The following is a 23,491-nucleotide window of genomic DNA, read 5'->3' as shown; positions in this document are numbered from 1 at the left end:
TGTGCATTATCAGTTTTCACATTTAGGAAAGATTTTCCTGTCTCCTAAACTGCCTGTGCCACTCTGAAAACAAGGATGAGAAGGTGTGCCTGCAATATATCCTGTGTGACCACTCTTTGCTTGCTGTGACAATAAGGGGTGGCACACAAATATCAGCCATCTCTGGGAGTAAGGCATTTCTCTCACCTCCTGAGAAGGGGATGGAATATCCCCATCTCTAATGAAAGTGATTTTTCTTTCATATTCTTAAGCCCTCTAGGTTGTGTTTTGTGGCCAGCAGCCAAAAAAAGCTCCAAAAGGAGCCTTCAGAAGTCAGGTAAAAGCCCACGTGTACGTGAAGGTCACGCACGTGGTCACCAGGAGCAGCTGCACTTCTGCATTGCAGCTGAAATCAAGATTATGCCTCAGGTTTCCTCTGCAAGCCCCCAGGGAGAACATTGCTCACAGAGGTGCAAAATTGAAAGCACAAGTACAACGGATTTCTTGCTCATTGGGTAGGAAGGCCACAAACAACATGACTGCACTTGCATACAATAAATAGAAACATTTTCATTTAACAATGACTCTGCTGTTACCAAGAACACCTTCAAAGCTTTCAAAATATATTTGCAAGATTTCCTCTTTTGCACTGCTATAAGCAAAAAGCAATGCAGAGCAAGTCAGGAACTGGCTGGAGTTCAGAATGGAGCCAACATCATCTCTGGCAGAACCCACTATCACTTACAAGGAGTGAATGACACACCGGCAAAATTAAAAGTATTACCTAGGAGGAAAAGACCCAAAAAGTAGCCCAGGGCTACAGGAAAAGCCATAACTGTGTCAAAACAACAAGTCTAAAGGGAAATAAAATCATGCAATGGAAGCCCAACTCAAAAAATTGTATTTTTCAGTTTTTTCAGTTTCTTAAACTTAAACTCTAAACAACACTTTTTCACAGGGAAAAATTATTACTGAATATGCAAGTTGAATTGCATGACTCCAATTATTTGGTACCTAAATCTCATCCATTTTCTTCTGTAGAGTGATTTAATTGAAGAACAGCTGCCCTGGGATCATTGCCAGGCTGTCCAAATGTGTCTCTGGGTCACAGCAAAGAGCACTTAAGCAGGTAAAATGCCAATTACAGGGGCTGCCATCAGGCAGAGCATTGAGAGCCTCACTCCAGCAGCCTGTTGAGATGCCCAAAGCTAAAAGGGAAGCCTGTGGCAGTAAGAACATTCCAATCCAGGACAAGCAATGCTGGGGAGCCTGAGGGAGCTGTAGGGAAACAACCTGATACTTCTCTTTCTATGCATTTGAAGCTCTGGTACTTCCCTGCTAGGTCTGTGCACTGTGGACCATGAGAAGCAGAAATATTTGACTTTTGGCTATTTAGCAGTGAGCTCGATGGAATACTTGTGCTCTGTGTAGAGCAGACATTTGCTCACAGTTGCTGAGCACATTACTGTACCTTCCACTTGTGCAGCAGGTGAATTACCTGTGGAACCCTGCAGCCAAGCAAGGATGTCACAGTAAGTGATGTGCAGATGTTGTTTACCCAAGTAAACACCCACTGCCCCTCATACTCTGTCTCCCTTCTCACACATGGCTTTTTTACTGTATTTCCCTCAAAATCTTTCTTTTCCCCCCAATTATCCCTACCTCTATCCTTTACTCTTCACAGGTTATTTTAAACCTATTTCTATTTTAAACAGGATAACAATTACCCAGGGTGCATCTTACCCGAGTATAATCCATGTGTTCCCATTTACTAATAAATTCCAGCTACTCTCCTGCAGGAAGTAAAGAAAATACCCCACACATCTAACAATGAGGAGCTCCTTTGGCTGTTTCAGTCCATTGACTGCTGTCAATAACATTACTGATAGTCTTTATTTGTAACTAATCTCAAATAATATTAAATTACATTGTCACAGCCACATTTTATGAAAAAACCTTTCCTTAGGATTTTTTTCTCCTGAGAAGCTGAGAGGCCTCAAGAACAAACTGTAACCAATGGTTATCTGCTGCTGTGGAATGCAACAGGTGCATCTGGGATTGGTCTCATGTGGTTGTTTCTCATTAATGGCCAATCACAGTCCAGCTTCCTCGGACTCTCTGTCCAAGACACAAGCCTTTGTTATCCATTCCTTTTCTATTCTTAGCCAGCCTTCTGCTGAAATTCTTTTTTCTATTCTTTTAGTATAGTTTTAATATAAAATATATCATAAAATAATAAATCAGCCTTCTGAAACATGGAGTCAGATCCTCGTCTCTTCCCTCATCTAAGACCCCTACAAACACCATCACATTACATCACTAGAGAAATGACTTCTTAAATAGTAATAATAATAATAATAATAATAATAATAATAATAATAATAATAATAATAATAATAGCTGTATAAAAGCTCCCACTTCATCCCTAAAATGCAGGGAGTTAGGAACAATAAAGAACCAAAATGAGGATAAAAGAAAAACAGAAACCTGCAAATTGTCAGGAAAAAAAAAGAAAAAAGGCTGGCATGTGGCACATGTAAAAACTTTTTAAGGTTTACAGTATAGTGAAAGAGATTTCTGGAATACTTCAAGATGTAGCAATGTTATTTGAGAAGAATGAAAGTGACAGATTGTGTTGCTTTCTCTGAAATCACACTGCTTGTCTAAGGAGTGGAGCATTTTGTGTTCAAAGAGCTCTGTGATCCCCTCCCTTCTCATGTGGCTCCTGCAGGTCAGCTGTGAAGCCTCTGACAGCAGCAGAGCCCTGGAGTTGAGCTGCAGCTGTGCTTCAGACCCTCTCAGCACCCACCTTCAGAGTGAAACTCTGCTGTCAGGGCAGCCCCCTCTGTGAAGCTGCACAGGAAAAGGCAAACTTAGACTTAGCAAACCATTTCTGCAGAATATTGCTTTATGTTCCAGCAGCATCAGGATTCCCAGGGGATTGCACAGTGGGGCCATGTGTTCAGCTACAGAGGCATATGTTGGATACTTTCTGGACATAAAGTCAGAATCCCTCAGCTGTGCCTCAGGAGAAGAGCTGCAATGGCCCAAGAAACATATCCTGAAATGCACTGAAGTTAGTTTCTCCTGCACCAAAATCACTCAGAAAGGAGCAGCAAACAGCAGTGAATGAAAAGAAACCCTGTCTCTAGAAACTGACTGTGAGCCATGGGTTCAACACCTCTGCAGGTAAGGAGATGCTGTGTTCAGGCTGTGGATGGAGTCTCCAGGGTGATTCCACAAATTATTAATGGGAGAAGGAAGGCACAGAGCTCAGTCAGACTCAGAAATGCTCAGACTGGCACCAGGTATTTGTGTGGCCAAAGAGAAAACAAAATGAAGCAAAGCAAAGCAATAAAATAACCAAGAAGGCAACTCCCCCTCTTCAATCCAGTGTCAGTGTTTTACCACTACAGTGAACCTCATCCTGTTTTCCCAGCCCTGCTGTCCTCAGCTATTCCATTGCACACAAATAACAATCCACCCAGGGTGCTGAAAATGGCTGCACACAGCTGGAAAATCACTTTTTCTAGCATATTCTTTGTCAATTTTTGCCCCTAATACATATTTGACCTGCTGGTCAGACTTCCCACTGGCCCAGCCTCATCAGGATGAGAGAAAGGAGAGCACTGCCAGTCAAGGGCTCCTCTAGCTTGCTCCCTCTGAGTGTTTTTTTGATGGAATCACTAAATCTGTCGACAAGTCCCTTTTCCCAAGAAATAACTGCCTGTTTGTGGTGCTCAAATAAATACCTTTTATTGCCCGTGTGCAAGTCCTGGTTTTATGGAGAATCAGGGGGATTGAGGATTAATTACAGCACCCATGGCACATGCTTTGAAAAAACAAAACCTCCCAAAATAAAACCAAGCCAAGCAGAGCTGCTGTGCTCAGGGTTTTGCAGTTTCCATCCCAGAAATCCACCAGCCCAGCTGTCTGCACACTGTATGGAAGTACAAAGCATGGGAGTTCCACAGATTGGCTGCTGATAATCTGATAATTCCTAGTCTGGATTTGAGGTTTAAACCAGAGGTTTAGATCAGTTTAGCAAAACCCCCAGCTCATTACAGTGCACAAAAGTAAGGGCAAAGGCTTGAATGGCTCTGTGCAAATAGACTTGAATAGGATGGTTATTGCAAACAAATAATTTCTCCCTGCAAACACACAAATCTAGTTTTTCTGTGTTGGATTTAAGTGAAAAAGGTTGTCATATAATCTTTACAAGAGGGGCCTATGGAATGGCATGTTTACCAACACTGCCATGCTGTTAAAGTCTGCTCCCCTGAATGCAAAGTGAATTTGCATTTTTTACCATTTTACCATTAAATTCAGAGTGACCCTTATTTCATATTTGGCTCATTTTTCATCCTTAGAAAATCTGGAGCTCACCAACAAAAGTTCTGATTTTACACCTCTCCATTCAGTGCCAGTTCATTTCATGTCTACAGAAAACTGATCAAAATCAGGTCATTAATTGCTTTTTCACAAAGCAATGAAAACCTCATTAATTTTGAAATGGAGCCTGCACTATGAATGTTGTGGTTTACACTAAAGATTGATCTGGTATCTATTTATTAGTGCAGTTCTATGTACTTTAACTAATGGCTCTTTAGGTCTTCAGACTAATGGCTTCTTCATATGTTTCTGTGCAGAAGTATTTGCCACTAACTTCAGAGAAAATTGGGTTCATGAAATAAATGTTTATCACACTGAAGGAGAAAAGTCAATGAGAAAAAACCCTGCATAATTTAATGGGCTCCACTAACATGGAAATACATGCTTTATACAAAGAGGTAAATAGATATTATTTCAGAAAAAAAGACTGATTTCTAACATTTTTGGCTGTTTTACAGATAGGTTAAATATTTTGTATCACACCCCCATTTATCTTTTATTTTTTATTTCCAGATAATCTGATATCAATAAGAGCCCCTGGCAGTTGTTTCACCCTCATCCTCCCTGGCTGCCCAAGTGGGCAGGTGGGAAAAGTGGCAATATTTGCTACATGAAGACATGAGGCCCCGAAAATACCAACTAAAATACCTTGGTTCACTTGAACAGAATGGTGGAGTTGATTTCTGATTAATTGCAGTCAAGGGAATTGTATCCAAGTGATGATGGATCACTTTGAGTGTGATGTGGGAACTGAGTGCTGTCACCTACACTGCCAGTTGCTAATCTATAATATTTTAATGACTCATGTTTAGGCATTTTAACTAAAAGCAGTCAGTCTATTAAACTTTTAAATGCAGATGCATTTAAGATGTGAACACTCTTCAATTTCCACTTGGTGTGCACAACAACTTAATAACATCATTACACATAAGTACATTGCTGTACATGAGGAGGAAGCTGTGGTACAGCAGAAATTGGATTGTGCATTTACCCTAATTATTTGATGAGATAACATTACACCAATTAGCTACATTTCTTATTTCTCTTCCTACTGAAATGTGCTTGGAATTGAAACAAGTATTTGTATTGTTAGGGTCTAAGCCTAAGTTTCAACTATGAGTTGAAAAGAGTTCCAATACAACTTCGAAAAACCCCCTTAATCAAAAATCTGGGGGCTGGGATAACATGAAATTTTTAATATCTATGTAAAACAGTCAGGGAAAGCCATTTAGATGCTGATTCCATTTCTTGTTTTCAGGCCACCCTTAAACCCAGGGATTATCCTTTCATGTCTTCTGTGAGGCAGAGACTCACCCAGTTTTCCCCCTGCTCTAAGGCCAGTGTCCAAGATGGACATGTTAAAGGACAGGTAACATTTCCATTAATCCCCTAACTCAGCCAGGTTACATTCCCTTGCCATAAAAATTGTTCTGGTTCCCTGTGGATACTAAAACAATTTGCCTGGGAGCTCATAGGAGGATCAGTGCAATCCCAGCTCTAAGGAATGCAGCTCCCATGGCTGTGGGAGGCAGGAAAATGGGACAAAATCTGTATTTCTGAGCACTTTGGGACAGGGCAGACCTGAACACTGCCTGGTTTCATGGGGACAGAGAGGGTTCAAAGCTGTTCTGTAGCTTGGCACTGTCCAGATCACACTAACCAACCTTTTTTCTTTTAATATGCAAACTAAACTTACATGAAAATTGTAAATCTGACAACTGAAACCTCACAATGCTATCTTTGAAAACCATGACAAGCTCAAATCCTATCTATAAGCACAAGCAGAATCAGTGAAGGCTCTGTAGCCATTTAGTGGCTCCGTGGCATGACCAGTCAAAACCCACAGAAGAGAGAAACGTATGATTTTAATCTTAGACACATCTTTATACATTTCTTTAACAGATTTAAATACATTTTCCATTTCCACTGTAACTTCATTTCTTTGCTTTCCTAATTTTGCCTTTCTTTGCTGATAATCATCCTTCCATTGCTGAGTGAAAGCTTCACCTGCCTCAGAAAAATTCCCAGCCATAATACCTTAAACTCAATCAATAAAAATGAGTTTTACAGAACATTTGGATTAATGAGGCACTGATAAAAATTCAGTGGTTTCAGTTTCCATGCAAATGGGCTCTAATATGCTGCACTCCAGGTACAATCCTCTGGCACTAACGAGGAGAGCTGCCTGAATGCTAAATGGGCACACTGTGCTTTGGGGTGGTTCCTGCCCCTTTCCACAGCTGACTGCCACAATTATCCATAGAGCCAAGCACATCTTCTGCAAATTAAGAAAACAGAGATATTCCCAAACCTGACCTCTGAGCCCTGTGTACTGCAAGGACACAGAACTGTTAGACTGGGTCCAGGAGAGACCACCATGGAGCAATTCTGCTGTGACGAAAGGCTGAGAGAATTGGGATTGCTCAGCCTGGAGAAGAGAAGCTTTGGGGTGACCTAATTGCCCCTTCAAGTACCTGAAAGGAATTTACAGGAAAGATAGGGAAAGATATTTACAACAGCTTGTGCTGGTTCTTGGCTTCCTTTTCTGCCTCTGTCAAGGTTGGGATCGAAGGCACTTGAGATGGAATTTCACATTCAGGCTTAGATGTTATTATTTCTTATCTGTATTACAAGTTGTGAATTCTGCAGCATTCTACTAACAAACTACAAAATGGCCAACTATCTTTCTATACAAGGTCTTTTAAGGCTAAACCATCCAATTAAGAAACAACACCTAAATTATTTTCACTTTTAACCCAATAACTAATCACTGGAAATCCACAATGCAGACTTTTCTGTCTAATTACGCACTCCCACCCAAACCCATGAAGAAGAAGGTGAAGATGAACAAGCAGCCACCACCCTAGAACCTCCATCTTGTCCCATATATATTGCTATATTCTAAACCCTTAAACTCTAAGTTTTCCACCCTGTGATACTACACACGTCTAATCAAACTACACACCCACAATCCCAGTGCTATCAATCAATTTTGGAAGCCTTTTCTACTGCAGTGCTCTCCTGGGAGTCAGAGTCTGTCAGCACAGAAAGTCTAAAATTCTCAACATCCAGGACTCCAACAAACTTGAGTGACTGGAAAAGGGAGAATAGGTTCAAATTGAAAGACAGTAGGTTTAGACTAGATTTTAGGAAAAATTCTTCCCTGTAGGGTGTGGAGGCCCTGGCACAGGTTGCCCAGAGAAGCTGTGGCTGCCCCTGGATCCCTGGAAGTGTCCAAGGCCAGTTGGAACTGGATTATCTTCAAGGTCCCTTCCCACTCAAACTGTTCTGGGATTCTCTGATTCTGCTGCTTACTGTTCAATAAACTTTGGCAGCAGTGCAACAAATAAAGCCAAGAAACATCCTTTGGTACTTAGTGCTGTAAGTTGTGTACATCTGCCAACCACAGAGGACAGAGGTTTCTCCCCAGACTGCACTGTCCTTGACTCACCATGCCTTGGAGATGTAACAGCACACAAACCCAGCTCCTCTTCTTGACTGGACTACAACAGCCCTGCAGAGGAAAATGTCCTGCCCCCAGAAACCAGCACCTAATGGTTATTCCCTCCTCTACAAGGGATTGTGGAGAGGTTTTCACAGCCCACGTCAATCCCCAGACTAATGCACAAGAGCAGCTTTTGCTTTGCTGCTTCATTTATCATTCCAGGATGGCCTTTTGCCTGGCTGCCCATGCAGCAGTCAGGCTTCCCCAAACATCTTTAAATACCTGAAGCCCAAACCCAAACACAGCTCTCTGCCTGCCTTTTGACACAGGAGCAGTGAGGGGCATTATTATTCATTGACAAGAAAAAATAATTTAACTGGAATAATTATTTTAAAAATACCTTTAAGCAGAGCAGAATAATTTGTGGATCCTTCTTATCATGATCATTTACCTTGCAGGTAATTTCTTATTAATAAAAAATAGATCTAATTGATATTTAATGGGAATTCTGGCAATGGTATTTGAAAGATACTTTTGCCCATTGTTTTGCATTTAGAAACACTCTGCTGTCAAACTCTTCAGTTTCATAGTCACTGATGGAATAAATATTTTGAAATTCACTTTTTGTCCCCTGGTTAGGTGGGAATAAACACAGGATGATGGCTGTGCACAGCTCAGCTGTATTTGCAGGTTTATGATGTTGCACTTTGGCTCAGATTTTTGATCTTTGATTCCCACTCCTGTTTTTTGCCTGACTGCCTGTTAACAGCAGTGCCTGGGCCAGTTCCTCTCACTGGGGGAATCCACCACGATGGAATGCTGCCTCTCCCTCCCTGATCAGAGCCTTTCCCATCTCATGCTACACACAGCATGAGGACAGAATTGCCCTTCCAAAACCTGAAGTGATTTAATGTACCATACAAAATGTCATCTATACAATTACATGTAAAATGAGGAAAATATGCAAGCACAGAGAATTGGCCTTGGAAGAGTTCCACAGAAAGAATTTTCTTTTAAAAACACTGCCTTTATTGCACCCAGGGGAAGCACAGGAGAGTTCCTGCTTCCCATTTCTTATGATGTGTGAACTCTTCACACTGGGCTGCTGAGTTTCTGCAAGGTACTCCACAAAGCAACAGGTGGGGAAAGAAAAAGAAAAAGTCTGAGACTTCTGGGGTGAATTTTACACCAAAGACCATCACAGGAGTGCATTTTGCCTAGCTGGGCTGTAGACTGAATTTATAATGCCTTGAGAAACAACAGCCTGGATATATCACATATTCACATTTCTTGGAAAGGAAGACATTAGGTAGTTGCTGCTTCCTCCATAGTAACTTCCTATTTGGGATTTGGTCAACGGGCAGTATCAGAGATGGGGAAACAAAAAAACAAAACAAAACCCCACAGAATTCACTGCCCCATTTTCCAAAACACCTACAGGGACCCAAGTCATCTGTTGTTCTGCTGACTACAAATTTGAAGGATACCATGAAGCTGAGTGTCTCCAGAGAAATAAAAGGATGAAGGCTCAGCAGAATATCCGATGGTCTGAGCAAGGTTCAGGCCAGTCAGACCCAAAGAACAAGAACAATCTCAATCTACCAACATCTGCAACAGCTGCTGTTAAAGGTGAAGTAATCCCTTTGCCCAACAGATGAGAAAAGGAAGGCAACCATCAGATGAAAATTCTGTGTGGTGCTGCTTCTCTTCAGAGAAAAGCATGAAAAGGGTGTTAGAGCTGTTTCAATACCAGCAACATGAGGAGACATCAGAGTCGCTTCTTCAAATGTGGTCAAATAACTAAGATTTTTAAAGGAATCAAAATTAACTTGTAAGCCATTAAGGAGAAAAAATTCAATACTTTTGTTCTTTTAATGTCCCTCAGTGAGAATTCCCCTTTTTCTGTTGTTACTAAGGAAAGACATGCTGACTTGTTCCAGGGCTTTCAGTAACTGAAGGAGCAGGAAAAGAAGTGGAATGGGAAGGATCACAAGAAGCAGGAATCCTGGACTTGGCACCTCAGCCCTTGCCATCAAGGCAGCACCTGCCAGCTCAGTGCTACTGCGTGTGTCAGGCCATGTCCTGGCTGCTGCTCTTTTCCCTGGTGACAAATATCTTTACCCAGACAATTTTCCAGCCATCTGTTAATTGGGCAACACCATCACTCCACATTCCCAGGGAAGCCTCCACCTGGGTGTTTCAGGCCAAAGGATAATTGAGATTCCATTCCAAAGACATACCCAAAACAAGCTGGGTTTCAGAAGGGTGAGCCCTTCCGAGGTAAATTCCCCCTAACAGCACTAATGATCTTCTGAATAATGAATCAGGGCAGAGCAGCAGCTGGTGCAGAACCAGGAGTGAGTGGGAATAGTCAGTCTGGCTGCCAAATTAAAACCAACACAAACAAATCAACCAGCACCTTGAAAGGGCATGTTCTGCTTACCTGGCAACTGATAGAGCTTCATTCCAAATGCCTGTTTCCATTGTATCTAATAATTGCCTTGTGTAAGAGAAATATTTCTCTCGTTTCACCTTTTAATTGCTGAGATGTTACTATAAAGGTCCCAAAAAACTGAAAAAGCAATTAGTGTTGGCATTTGTTAGGTTTTTGTTAATTCTGGTAAAAACCTGATTGTATCACACTAAGAAAATGATGAAACATCCAGTCCAGAATCTCCCAGGTCTCATAGCATGGGTGAGGCAAATATAGACTTGGATAAATCCACCAGGAGAAGGGCTGGGGCACAGTCCTTTCCATGAAATGTCATTTACCCCAGGTCTGCTGCCTAGCAAGTCCTCTCTGGAACAAAGCAAGAGCATTTCCACAATTCATTGGCCTAGGGAAGTTATCCTGAAAGTTGAGCACTGGGAATGGAGTAGGATGTGTTTGATGTTTTTCTTACAGCTTCAGTTAGGGAAGACACCTCCAGCCAAGCTCAATCACACTGAAATATTTCCCCTGCCTAAATGGATTCTGGGATTAATGCCTGTTGGGCTGTGTGCTCTCAGTAACACTGGGACTTTAAGCAAGAAAACAAAGAGCAGAGTGATGAGCACAAGGCTGCAGGAGCTCCCAGACCCCTGGTGCTTGGCAGCCACAGGCTCTCTGCTCTGCTGCTGTCTGAGCAGGAGAATCACAGGAATCACATGAAAGAGATCCACCTCTGGCACTCAAGGAGATGCTTTTAAAACCAGCAGAAGGTGTGAGCCCAGTGCCCCTCTCAAGTTCTGAGAAGTCAGGAAAGGTGAGCAAGAGACCCCCTGGTTCTCCTATGCTGGGTTCAGCCAGAAGCCCAGGGCAGTGCTCAGGCAAGTACTGACCCAAAGACCCCACTGAAGGTATTCACATCTTTGCAAACTGAACTTCACAAGAATGTGCAGGTAAAAGTACAATTTCTGACTACAGCCTGAGAGAAAAAAAGGAAAAGCCAAACATAAATAAAATAAATATGATTTTACTCTCCTTTGAAAAAAGTTTGAAAACCTCAAAACTTTAGATGTGCATTTTCTATTTCCAAACGCAAAAATGTATCTGCATGGTGCAAGCCCAACTTGGTTAGCTGAGTGAGAAGTTTTTTTAACTAAGGCAAGGTAAACAGCGTTTCTGTTGTTGATTCATTTGTTCAGCTCTCACTCCCTGGGGTTAGACTACACCATCTCTCTTCTGTGCTCAGTCCTCCTTCTCATTTTAGCAATTTGCTTATTAGGCCCTGTACTGAGTTCACTGCTGGGAATCTGGAATTTTAGACCTCAGAAGATGCCATCATTCATTATCCTTGATATCATCCACTAATCCAAACCCTATCTTTCATCTGTCTACAGGCTAGCCTAATACCACTCCATCACACCTTATCTACCTGAGTCCTATTTCCATTCTCACTGCAGTCAGGAGAGCTGTACCTGTGCTACAGATAATGCCCTGTTTTCATTTAGAAGAATGAAAAATAGGATGAGGCAGACGATGGAGATGCAGAGAGAATAACCACAAGGAGTTTGTGCTCTCCCTCAGCATACCCTGGAGAATACAGGCGAGGTTTGAAGCTTATGGAAATACCAAATGTTTGACACTCTTCCCTTTTGGAAGCAAGGTATGAAGCACATTTGCCACGTGCCAGTAAGAAAAGCACCTAATTCAACTGCAGTGATGGAAAGCAAATTGTTTAAGTGGCCACAGCCTCCCTGGGATGGAGAAATGGCTCTGCAGGGAGCTGATTGCTGAGGCCTCTTGCACGAGTGCCCAGGAGGGCTCTGCCAAGGGGGTTTTACCTCCCTATCTGATGCTGTGTTGAGCTGACTTTTGAGTAAATATAAATTATTCATGGCCCTTTAATCAGTGTTTCTCCTACTTTGTCCTCTGCTTGATTTTGGTTCTAGCTGCCAGATTGCCTGGTGTCTCTCCAGTATAAATGATAAACTGATATTTGACTTTTGCTAACAAATTCATACACTTCAGCATTTTAGTATTCATATATCCCAGGGTTAAATTACAGGAATTACAATGGTTGTTTTATCACCACAAAGAATACTCTGAATTCTTTGTGCTCCATTGGAGTTGTGAAATTATTTTGACGTTTTTAAATCCCAGGAGTTATTTCCAAGATACAATGGAATTGTTCAGTGGCTTCCTTTTGCCTTTTCTTTAGCTCTGCAGTTAGTAATAATTTTCTTTACTAAGTAATGCCCATTAGCTACATGCATAAGCTCCTGTAAAGTATCCAAAAGAGAGTACAATCCATGGTTATAATCCTATCACAGCAAAACTGTTTGGGAGTTCTTTTGCAAAATGCCTTAAAAAATTGTGTGCACAAGAATTTTCTATCAATGGCTGAGAGGCTTTAGGCAAAACAACCCTTCAAAGTATTCAACTCCTTTAAAAAAACCCCAAGCCTATAAAATCATGTGAATTTATCCTACTTAATTAGATTTATTAGGCACAGAATCTAAGCACAAAGGAAACATTTTCCAGGCAACTACAGAGAGCAGAACCCATTCCTCTTTGGAGTTTCCCTACCACAAAGGAGTTCAATGTACGGGGATGGAGCTGTGACACCTGTACTAACCAAGAATCTGTTCCCAAAACATTACAAATGTTTTTGTAACCCCACATAGTTGTGCAGTTTAACACCCCACATGAACAGCTTCTGCAGCTTCCAAAGATTAGAAATGCCCAGAGAAGATTCCCGTGGTCTCCATTCATCCCAGAGCTGCTCTAATCCCATTACAGCTGCACTGCAATGTTGGAGTGGTTAATTGAGCAGTTATGGAGCATGGAGTACAGTCAATGAATAGGAGATGAAGAGATGAGAGAGTCCAGGAGTGCCACAGGGGAAAAAATTAGATTCAGAGAGACACTGGGAGCTGCCATGGTTTAGATTCATAAATCTTCAAATCTAGACTGAGATGTCAGTTATGAGGAAAAGGTAAACCCCAAGATTAGGGGGTTTTTTATCCTGATTATTTAACCCCAATGTGACATCCAGTTTAAAATGTCAATCAGTCCAAGACATCCACAGAGAAGGTGAGGGGAAAAAGCACCAAGGTACAGAAAAATCAGTTGTGTAGAACCCCCTTCCTTAAGACACCTTGGAACATGTGCTAAAGCTGAATTTCTGTCCCCTGCTGTCCTGGGTTTGCCCAGAGCTCCTGACGGACAGAGAAGCCCAGATTTCAAAGCACAAGTTGGCAACTGGAAGTGTCAGGAGAGAAGAACAGAAGAAAGAAGATAAGTGCCCAAGTCAGCAAAGCACTCTCAAGAGAGAAGACTTCGAAGAAATGAGTCATGGCTGGTTTTTGGCAATGAAGACAAATAACGTGTTAAAACCAAGCTGGAGACTGCTCCTTTCAGAGGGGCACCTGACCCTGTCAGTTTGCACATGCTCTCACCACATCCCACCAACTGTTCTGCTGCAGAACTGAATCTGGGGAGGAGCAGAAAGCTGAGAGAAAAAGCAGCTAAAACCTGGAACTGCACAGTCACAATGAACAGCTTCAGCAAAGCAACTAAAGGAAATGTTTACTTCTGTAAGTCAACCTAAGAGATTAAATGCTCTTGTTTCTTCCTCTGTCAGCCTGTTTTATACATTTCTCATGTAACACCTGACACTTGAACAATAGTGAATTTAGCAACTAGTTCTCTTTGTTGATAGCTGTATCACTCTGGATATGCAAATCATACATCATAATATTGAAATAGTCACAGCATTTATTACACCAACATCAAATGCAATGCAATTCTCTCCTGTGCAGCCAGTCAAGCACAGCCAGGGAAGTGTTCAAGAGCTGCCTGGGATGAGAATATGAGACCACAGGCAGCCCTGCCTCAGGAGGAGCAGCAGTCAGAGTCAGGTAGCAGCGCCTGTGCTGACACAGGGTCAAGTGCTCTGGTCAAGCACTTCCCCCTCTGGGTTTGAGCTGCTCCAGAAGTGCCTCAGCAGTCACAGCTGCTTCCAGGAGGAGTATGCTGGGATTCAGCAATTGGGCCTTCCTTCACCTTGGCTTCCCAGCCAGCCTAGTGTGAGAGACAGGCTCCTCACACAGGTCAGGACCCCCACAAACCCCAGCATTTCCTTTTGAAATGGAAGTGTCAGAGCAAGGCTTAGAAAAACAGTGCACTTTGATGCTCTTTGACCCTATGGAGAGTTAGACCATGGACTGACACAAGCCCCAGACCTCTTCAGGAAGCTTGGCCAACATGCAAGAAGGAATATGAGCTTTATTTCTCCATTTATAACACATTCCTTCACCAGAAACTCAAGGAATGAAAGCAAAGTGGAAAAATGTCACCCGTGCACACGTCAAAGTGTTTCTATGTGAACAGATGTCCTCGCTTTTCCATCACCAAGCAAACACACTCCGGCATGACTCAACTAATGCACAAACATGATAAACCTACTGGAAGCAAAACAATTGTGCTTTTCCCTTCTGATATTATTACATCTGCCAGATAAATGATAATGTTGAATGCAATGCTTTATTAATCAAAGCTGAGGTGGCTGCCTTTCTCAGTCATTAAAATTTCATGTTTGCAGCTGCTGATCACCTAACACTATCTTTCATGCTTTGCATTTTCCTTATATTTGACAATTCATTAGGCATTTGCCTCTGCTATTTCCCCAAGAATGTTATGCATTAGTTTTTGAAGGAATACAGATACATAACTGTATACACATAAAGTTTCTTGCCTATGAGTGATCTTGCTTTGATGGACATATTTAATCAAGACATTTTTACATCCACAGAGCTGTGCACCCTGGAATTTCTCACATCACAGATATACTTTTATCACTCAGGTAAACATCCCCAGCATGATAACTTCAAACTCCACTCAACACAGAGACACAAAGTGGTCACCAGCATCCTCTTCTCAACTGATTGAACAACCCCCAGGCATTCAAAGCCATTCTCCAGGCTGCAAGCCAGAAGTTTTCCTAATGGGGAAATACTCCAGTTTCTTTCACAAAATGAGGTGTATTCTATGTATTGTATTTTTAAAAGGGCAGGTTTTAAAGGCATCTCAGGAATCCAAGTACAAGTGCTCAGTACCAAATACAGTTCTCAATATATATTGCACTATTGTACAATTCCACACATCCACTCTTCAGTGGAAATTCCTACCACTTCCACATCAGATATATCTTAAAACTTCCCTACAAAACTAATCTGAATTCTAAGACAGAAACTAAATTCTTTTTGCCTTTTATTACTTATTCTAAATTGATGGGGTTGGGGAACAAGCTTCTGCAAAGCTGCCACATCTAAATAATGATCACTGAAATCCCATTTATAATAAATTGTACAAACAAAAGTGATTAGAATGCATGAAAACAAACATTCTTTGAACCTGCCTCTTCTGCCAGGTCACCAGGAGCACGGTATCAGCACAGATTCATTGCCCAGCCCCTGAAGGAGCCAGAGAAGTAGAGAGTAGAAGTAGAGCAGTCATTACCTCCACAACACACACAGTTTCTTCCCCAGAATTGCACTGTCTCACTCAGTCCCTGCCTTAAAACTCAAGCAACTGTGCATGTAAAACCAGAGCAGGGTTTGCTCAAAGAATTAGAGCATCTTCCAGAGTGATGACTTAACTCTGGCCTCTAGGAAAAAATATCTTCCAAGAAAAGCCACAAAACCTGAACAGCATTAAATTTACCAAGCACAGCCAGTGTGCTCATGAGGAAGAACCAGTATACTGCATAAAACTATCAAACATTAACCAGATGACAGTCCTGGTTTTCCTCTTGTGCCCTAGAAAATATTTTACAAAATACTATTATTCCTCCAGAGAGTTGACTGAAGATACAGCTGGAAGCCACCTAGGGCTATTCTCAAACCATGTTTGAGAATAATCCTGTTTGTTTTCAGCACCTGAACATGAACAGACTTTCAATTACTCTGCTGTCCATCCAGCTGGGTGAGGGGCTTCCAGCCCTCATGTTTTAGGAGGCAAACCTATGGATCATCTATGGAGGATCCCACATCCCATCCAACATGGAGCACAACCTGCCAGGCATCCCACAGATTGCTCACTGCTGATTCTTCTTTTCAGACTATTAATAATTTCTTCTGTGCTCAAACACTGCAATGCAGAATTGGAAGGAATGTCCTGGGTTCAGTGTGCTGCTATCATAATGATCTCACCACAGCATATTTCTCCTCAGGGCATCACATTAAAAATCACAAGGAGCATCTTTAAATGCTGAAACATTTTCTGAATATTAAATAATTTTTAATATAATTTAAATTGTTCCTGAGATCCCTATAAATATATTTTTCCTTTTTTAAAAAAAAATCAACCTTTTAATATCTCAGTGTCTAAGGCCAGGACTTCACAAGCAATTCAAGCTCTTGAATAACTTGAAAGATTCCTCTATTAAATATTGAAAATTCTTTCCAAAGTATAAAGTTACAGACATTGTGAATTAGGATGGTAGAAGTAATATCCTCTCTGCCAAATTATCCTATTTTCCTTGTTCAGATGGTGCAATTTATTACAGAGTGAATAATTCATGTTGTGCTGTGAGACCTTGGCCAACCCTGCACAAAATCAGCTGTGAACAACACACTGTTTGAACTTTAGACCCCTCTGCTGTGGTTCCTCCACTTCCCAGCATCTCTGGTTTATTGGCTGGTATGTTCTTCTCAAACCCTAAATCACCAAAATTTGCACAAGAACCTGCCTCCACACTGACCCAGCAAAATAAGAATATATAGCACAAGCTAAAATCTATAAATGTCACCCCATGCTCTGAACTTTCAGAAGTAATTATAGCTAATATTTCAAATATCTTGAAGGCACAAGAATAATTTTATCATTGGAAATTAGTGAGATATAGGTGTTCACGCAGAGATTTTGTGCTTTTCCCCTCCCCTCACTCAAAATACCTTAACTTACAGAAAAACATTAAATACTTAAAAACATCCCACAAACCCTAATCATCATACTCTGGTTTCAAGAATTCAGAATATCTTTTTAACTTCTTAGAAAATAACAGCTCAAAGATACTGAATTCCCTGTACCTTAATCTTCCTTTTAGTCCAGAAGAGAGACAGGGAAAGGGCAAAAAGGTGTGGAAGAACTCAAGACATTAATCACAATGGCAGCAACAGCCTGAGCTCTGCTCCAAGTCAAGAGACATCTCATGTACACCTCGCATTTCTGACTCCTGACTGTGAAAATAAGCCAGATATTGATAGAGGAATGGAAGGCATGTGACTAAGGGAATCCAGGCTCATTTCAGACATGTGAGGGAGCTAATCCATTGCTGCCTTCTTTTCCTAATGTTAACATTAATTCTGAAATTTATCAGTGACTTTGGGAGTAATTTTTCTCTTTTCCACATGCTAGACCTCAACAATGAAAAGCTGTAGCCATAGTAACCCTGATGGTGTTATTAGGGAGAACTGTACATCCACTCAGGAAAAAAAAAGTGGGTTCAAAATGAAACATCAGCACTGAACTGGCAAGGGCGGGGAAAGGCATTTGTGGTGTGTTGTAAAAGCAAATGCATCCAAGGACCAATTCAGCATTGGTGCCAATAAAACAAGCAGGTTGTGACATTCTGTGCTACTGCTGCTGCCTTTTTATTTTTTCTATTTTTTAGCAACTCAGGCAGTTATGGCAAAGAGGCCAAAAGGTCAAGAAGGTCACCTGTGATATCCTACCCTTGCTGATGTCAGTGGTCCGTCTCAGGGTGATTTCCTAGGGACAGGATTTGTCCACAGTTTACCTCTGGGGAGAGTTTCTGAGCAGGATCAAGTTGGCAGGACTCTGAAAAATCATCTACAGCAATGCAAACTTCCTGTACCTCCATCCTGAGTGTATCCTGGATGCAGGAGACACAGCCATGCCACAGCTATGATCTGTCCTAGATTGCAAGACAATGTGTGGATTCTATTGCCATCTGTTAGAGGTGGGGCAGTTATCTTCTGTTCATTGGGCAGTTTTCTTTATCTCTTCCACAAACCAATCCTCCCTCCAGGAGATCTCTGCTGTCCATGTGCCAGTGACTGTCCCTGCATGGCTGATAAAATTCCATCATCCCATTGGGAGATGCTCCACCCAGGGGGAGGAGCCAAGCATTCCTACCTGGATACAATCTGACATTTTGGGACACCAGGCCAGCCTTTTCCACTGGATTCCCAGAGCAGGACCAGGCCCATCTACAACACCACTGGATATTCAGAGGATGACTACAGGATCCCTGTTCCAGCAGAACAACAGCTGGCACTGCAGGAGGGCTGCAGCCACCATGGAATGGGATTGCTGCCACCACCCTGACCCACAGGGTGTCAGGTCATATTCTGACTCTGTCAGTGTTGTTCTGTATTACTGCATTGTGTATTTTATTTTTATTTTTTCCTAATAAAAACTGTTATTCCTGCTCCTCTGTCTTTGCCTGAGAGCCCCCTTAATTTCAAAATTATAACAATTCGGAGGGAGAGGGTTTACATTTTCCATTTCAGGGGAGGCTCCTGCCTTCCTTAGCAGACACCTGCCTTCAAACCAAGACATGATCCTAAATCCTACCATCCTAAATTTGTTATAGGAGAACCATTCAAAATCACCAGGTAATAACAGCATGGGTGAAGACCACAGCAACACTTCTCTTCCTGCAGGGGATCCCTTTGGAAAGCAAAGTCTGTGCATTTGGCATTTCAGTGAACTGACAGTGTTTTCTCACCTCATTACTTAACAGCACTAAACCCCAATTACAGAGTGACAGCAGCATTAGGCATTTCTTGGATAAGTCCTCCTCTCCCCACCTCCCACACCATTGTGCCCTACAGAGGAGATGCAGAAGAAAGGCTCCAGGTATGTGGGGAATTCCATTGTCCACACAATTTCCCACAACACCCCTGAACTCAGGTATTTTCTGTGGAAAACTCTGATTTGGCAGCAAGAGCAGCAGCAGTGTCTGGGTGTTCCCACAGGGAAGGGAAGCACAAGCTGGGCAGGGACAGAAGCACAGAGCCACCTTGCAGCTTCTCCAGTGGCTCCAGGGAAGCCACAAGAGCAGCTCTGGGAGATCATCCATGCCCCGAAGAGCCACATCTGAACCCACTTTGTCAGTACCCCATGTAGATGGAACTGCTCACTGCTGCCACCCAAATTCAGCATGGCTTTTTAACCAGGAACCACAAAATCAGATAGCAAAGCTCAGGGGCACCTGCAGTGACGCCCAGCATGGCACTGGGCTCTCCCTGCCTTTGTTTTAGCGTTCCTGAGAATATATCCTGATTTCTATTACAGCACTTCTTTTGCATATTCCCTGCTGGAGCAAATGATAGCACTATAAATGCCTCAAAAAGCGTTTAATTTAGATTTAACACGGCAGTAAAAAAATCTATGGGTTCTAAAAGAACACTTAGATCCAGTTAATGAGTACATGGGATAAATCTGGGCAAGAAATATTCCATCAAGACAACACAGTGCCAGGTTTGGAGTTCATTACCTGAGAGATATACTTGCTTACTTTACATTTGTAATTACATTTGCAATAAAAGTTGCAACCCAACTGAATCTCAAACCCCTGTTTTTCAATGTGAATTAGAAAATGGAAATGTAGGAAAGCCAGGAGCACTTCATCAGCTTGTAGTCATTGTGGACATTTAGTGAAAATCAGCCCCTGGAGCTGCTGCGCTTGGCACAGCCGGAAGGCTCTCGCTCGCCAGAGTCATTTCCAGGAGTTGCCCCGCTGAGGATGAGCTTTAATCAGCAATCCAACCATGCAAAACCTACCCTGGCTCTGTCTCTCTCTCCACCTCCCTCTCCCTTTTGTTTTTTTATAGCATTCTTCCTTTTTAAGCCAGTAATCCAATCTTCCTTTTTAACTGCAGTGATCACAGCTCTCGATCAGCTCCTGGCTTTTATTCTGCTGGGAGGTGCCTTCCATCCCCATTTTTTGATCCTGGGGGCTGCATCTGGGCCCCATCCTGCAGGGGTGCAGCCAAACCTTCTCTCTCCTTTGCAACAGAGCTGAGCAAACAAGGGCAGTGACAAAAAATATCCTAAAAGTGCCTACAGCCTCAATCCCTCCAGGAAAGAGGATGGATGGAGCAGCACAGAAAGATGGGAGCAGTGTCAGACAAGCTCTGCCTTCTCTCAAGTGAGGCAGCAATGGGCCCTCTCTCAAGACTGCACTTGAAAATTCTTGTTTTAAACTGTGCTTGCTGACACAGCTAATAAATGCATTAAGGCCTTATTAGGGAAGATGGATTTTGAAATGTATACCTTTGCCATGTTACTTTGCCTATGAAGTTCAATTAGCAGTACCTACTTCAGAGAGACCATGGAAGGTGCATTTGTAATTAATTTATGTCCTGCATTTGAAGGTACTCAGAGGAAAGACATCCTAGGGGCACAGTATTACTATTACTAGCATGTTTCTGCACTGGCTTGTAAATATCTGTCCTACTTCTCTTCACTTTTCCTTCATTTTCACTTAAATTATCATATTCTGGAAAAATACAAATGCTAATTGTATGAAACCTTCGGAAAGAAAATGCTCACTTAAGTTTGGAAATTAGATTTTCTTTCATAACTGAGCATGTTTATTTCAGGCAATAGTACATGTAAGCCAGAAGAAAATGGGAATATAAAAATATATAGGATGGCTGCCACATAATAGTTCCTTGCAAGAAGAGGAACAATAAATATTTAATAGAAATGCAAATATAAAACCATCTGAGGAGCAACTTTTGCCATAATTTCATAGGGAGAGACCAAATGGAGCTGACTTAACACCCTGGGTTAACCTCTTCTGCAGGAAGCTGGGCCTTCAGCAATTCATCCCCCTCACCTAGAAAGGACTGAGCTGAATTATTTATGGTTTGGAAATCTTTGGCAGTCTGCATCCATCAGTCCAGCACAGGAGATACAGTCACTGCCTGTTGCTGCAGCCAGTGCTGCCTGACAAGCTCTCCTCACGTGGGAAATGGAACAGAACAGCTCCTGCTTCCAGCTCCAGCGATTCTCTCCTTGGCCATCTGGGTGCTGGCAGGTGGTGGCACCTGCAGGAAGCAGAGCCTGGCCCAGTGGCACCAGCAGGGACAGAAAATTGGGTTGCTGCCTCAGACTCTGGCAGCAGCTCTGGAGGAGCTGTGTCCAAGAGCAGATGAAAGGACCTCAAGACTATGGTGTGTTGTTTTCTTATCTCTTGGAAGCCTTTTGATACATGTGAGCCAAACGAATGGGTTCTCTGTAATGATTAGATCCTGCAACCTATTTAACTGATCCTATCACCGAGCACCTAACAGGAAGCATAAATCATTTTACTCCTTGCTTTCTTAGTAAAATAAAACTTCTTTTTTTGGTTTAGATCCACACAGAATCTTCAGTTAGAGAAATCTGCATGGAGCACCTATCAGGGATTGTTCTGGGATGCCCCATCTTCCTGTGCTGCAGCAGCACCTTTATTTTAGAAATGAAGATTAACAGAGTGTAATTTGGTAGGCAAAGCCAGAGCCATCAGCCTGTGTTCATTTGCTCAGAATGCAGGATTAAAGTAGAAAAAAATGACTTAAACACACCTTGCTGGGAGCACGGGGTGGTCAGGGCTCAAACTGCTTGACTGAACCACTGTTGTGAGGAGCAATGGTGGGCAAGGCTCATCTCATCCACAAAGTCACTACAGGGTGAACTCAGCAGGTTTCTTTGTTTTCTCCTAGAAGAAAAACCAGAAAGAACAAAATCAGAGATGGAATTAAAGTATTTGTGGCACCATATCTCTGCCAAAGCACTGCAACTCAGAGTAGGTGTTGAAGCCCAACACACTTATATTTGTTAAACATCTACCCAAACTCCTCCATTATTTGAAATGAGGTAGCCTTGAGAATAAGAAATTTCTAGTTGGACCTGATATTGCTTCCTCTATTTGTCCTCAGTTCTCCCATATGCCTTGGAGAGAGGAAGTGCCCAAACTTCTAAATGGGGTGATCTCACCAGACAGAGGGGCTTGAGAGGGACACTGTCACATCCAAACCGGTGTCACCTTGTGACATTTCACAGCAGGCACAGAACTTACCCCAGTTTCCACCACAGACAGAGGGCTTTTGTAGCACAACTTTTTTTTTTTTATTCACTGAAAAGTAACACAATCGACAAAAGCATTTTTGTGTCTGGCCTGGAAAAGAAAAGGTGACTTCTCCCACCGTCAGCTCTGCAAACTCACTCTGACACCCAAAAGAAAAGCTGGGATATTTCTGGCTCTTGTATCTCTGAGAACAACTAAAACACAGCTTCTTAAACTCTGCTGGAGAGCACAGAGAATTTTGGCCTCAGGAGACTGGTGCCCTTGGACATCCTCTGCCAGGAGAGGGTGCCTGGACATCTGCAGAGGAGGCAGAGCTTTTCCAAGGAGGAATTCAGGCTCTGTGAAACCAGTTGGATAAGGCCTTGAACAACCTGGTTTGGTGGGAGGTGTCCCTGCCCATGGCAGGGGCAGTTGGGACTGGATGATCCTTAAGGGCCATTCCAACTCTTTCACACTCTGGGATTCTCCATCCCTTATTTTTGGCTCTATCTCCTGTGCTCTGTTTGAGCCCTGTCCCACAGGCAGCTCCTCAGGGGCATTCCTGGGGAATTCACTGCTGTTTTCCTTGTGTTCAGGACTCACTGAAGGGTTTAATACACAAAACATTGCCTCCTTCACTTTATCATATTTCAAAGAATCCTGGTTCAGTTTTGCTCCTGAGCTGTCTTGTGGTGCAGGACCACAGCATGGCCTCATTTTCCTGTGTCTGTATGATTTTCCCTTTGAGCACATTCCTGGTGGAAGCCAGGACAGGAATTCCCATCTGTTTACCAAGGCTCTGAACAGCAGCAAAGGACCAACCCCTCTACATTAGGGACAAAACACATCTGAGCCCTTCTGTAGCTTGTGAGATTCTTCTTTGCCTGACACTGAGTTGGTGAAACTCAGATACAAGGCAAAAATGACATCCTGCCACTTTTCTCCTTCTCTGTTCTGCTTCTGTAGAGGAGCCCCAGGGAATGTCTCCACTCTCTTTAAAAGCTGGAAGAAAGCTGAGGCACCAGCCATGAATCTCTTCAGTGCAAAGGTACTTCAAACTCCCTCTTTTCCTACCTGGGAATGCAAACCTGGACACAGTGGTGGCACAGCAGCCAACAGAGCAATGCCAGGCATTCCTGCCAGCAGCAAAGTGTTTATACCTGTG

Source organism: Molothrus aeneus, chromosome 3, assembly GCF_037042795.1.
Source record: "Molothrus aeneus isolate 106 chromosome 3, BPBGC_Maene_1.0, whole genome shotgun sequence".
Lineage (NCBI taxonomy): Eukaryota > Metazoa > Chordata > Aves > Passeriformes > Icteridae > Molothrus > Molothrus aeneus.
Note: the sequence above shows the minus strand (reverse complement) of the source record.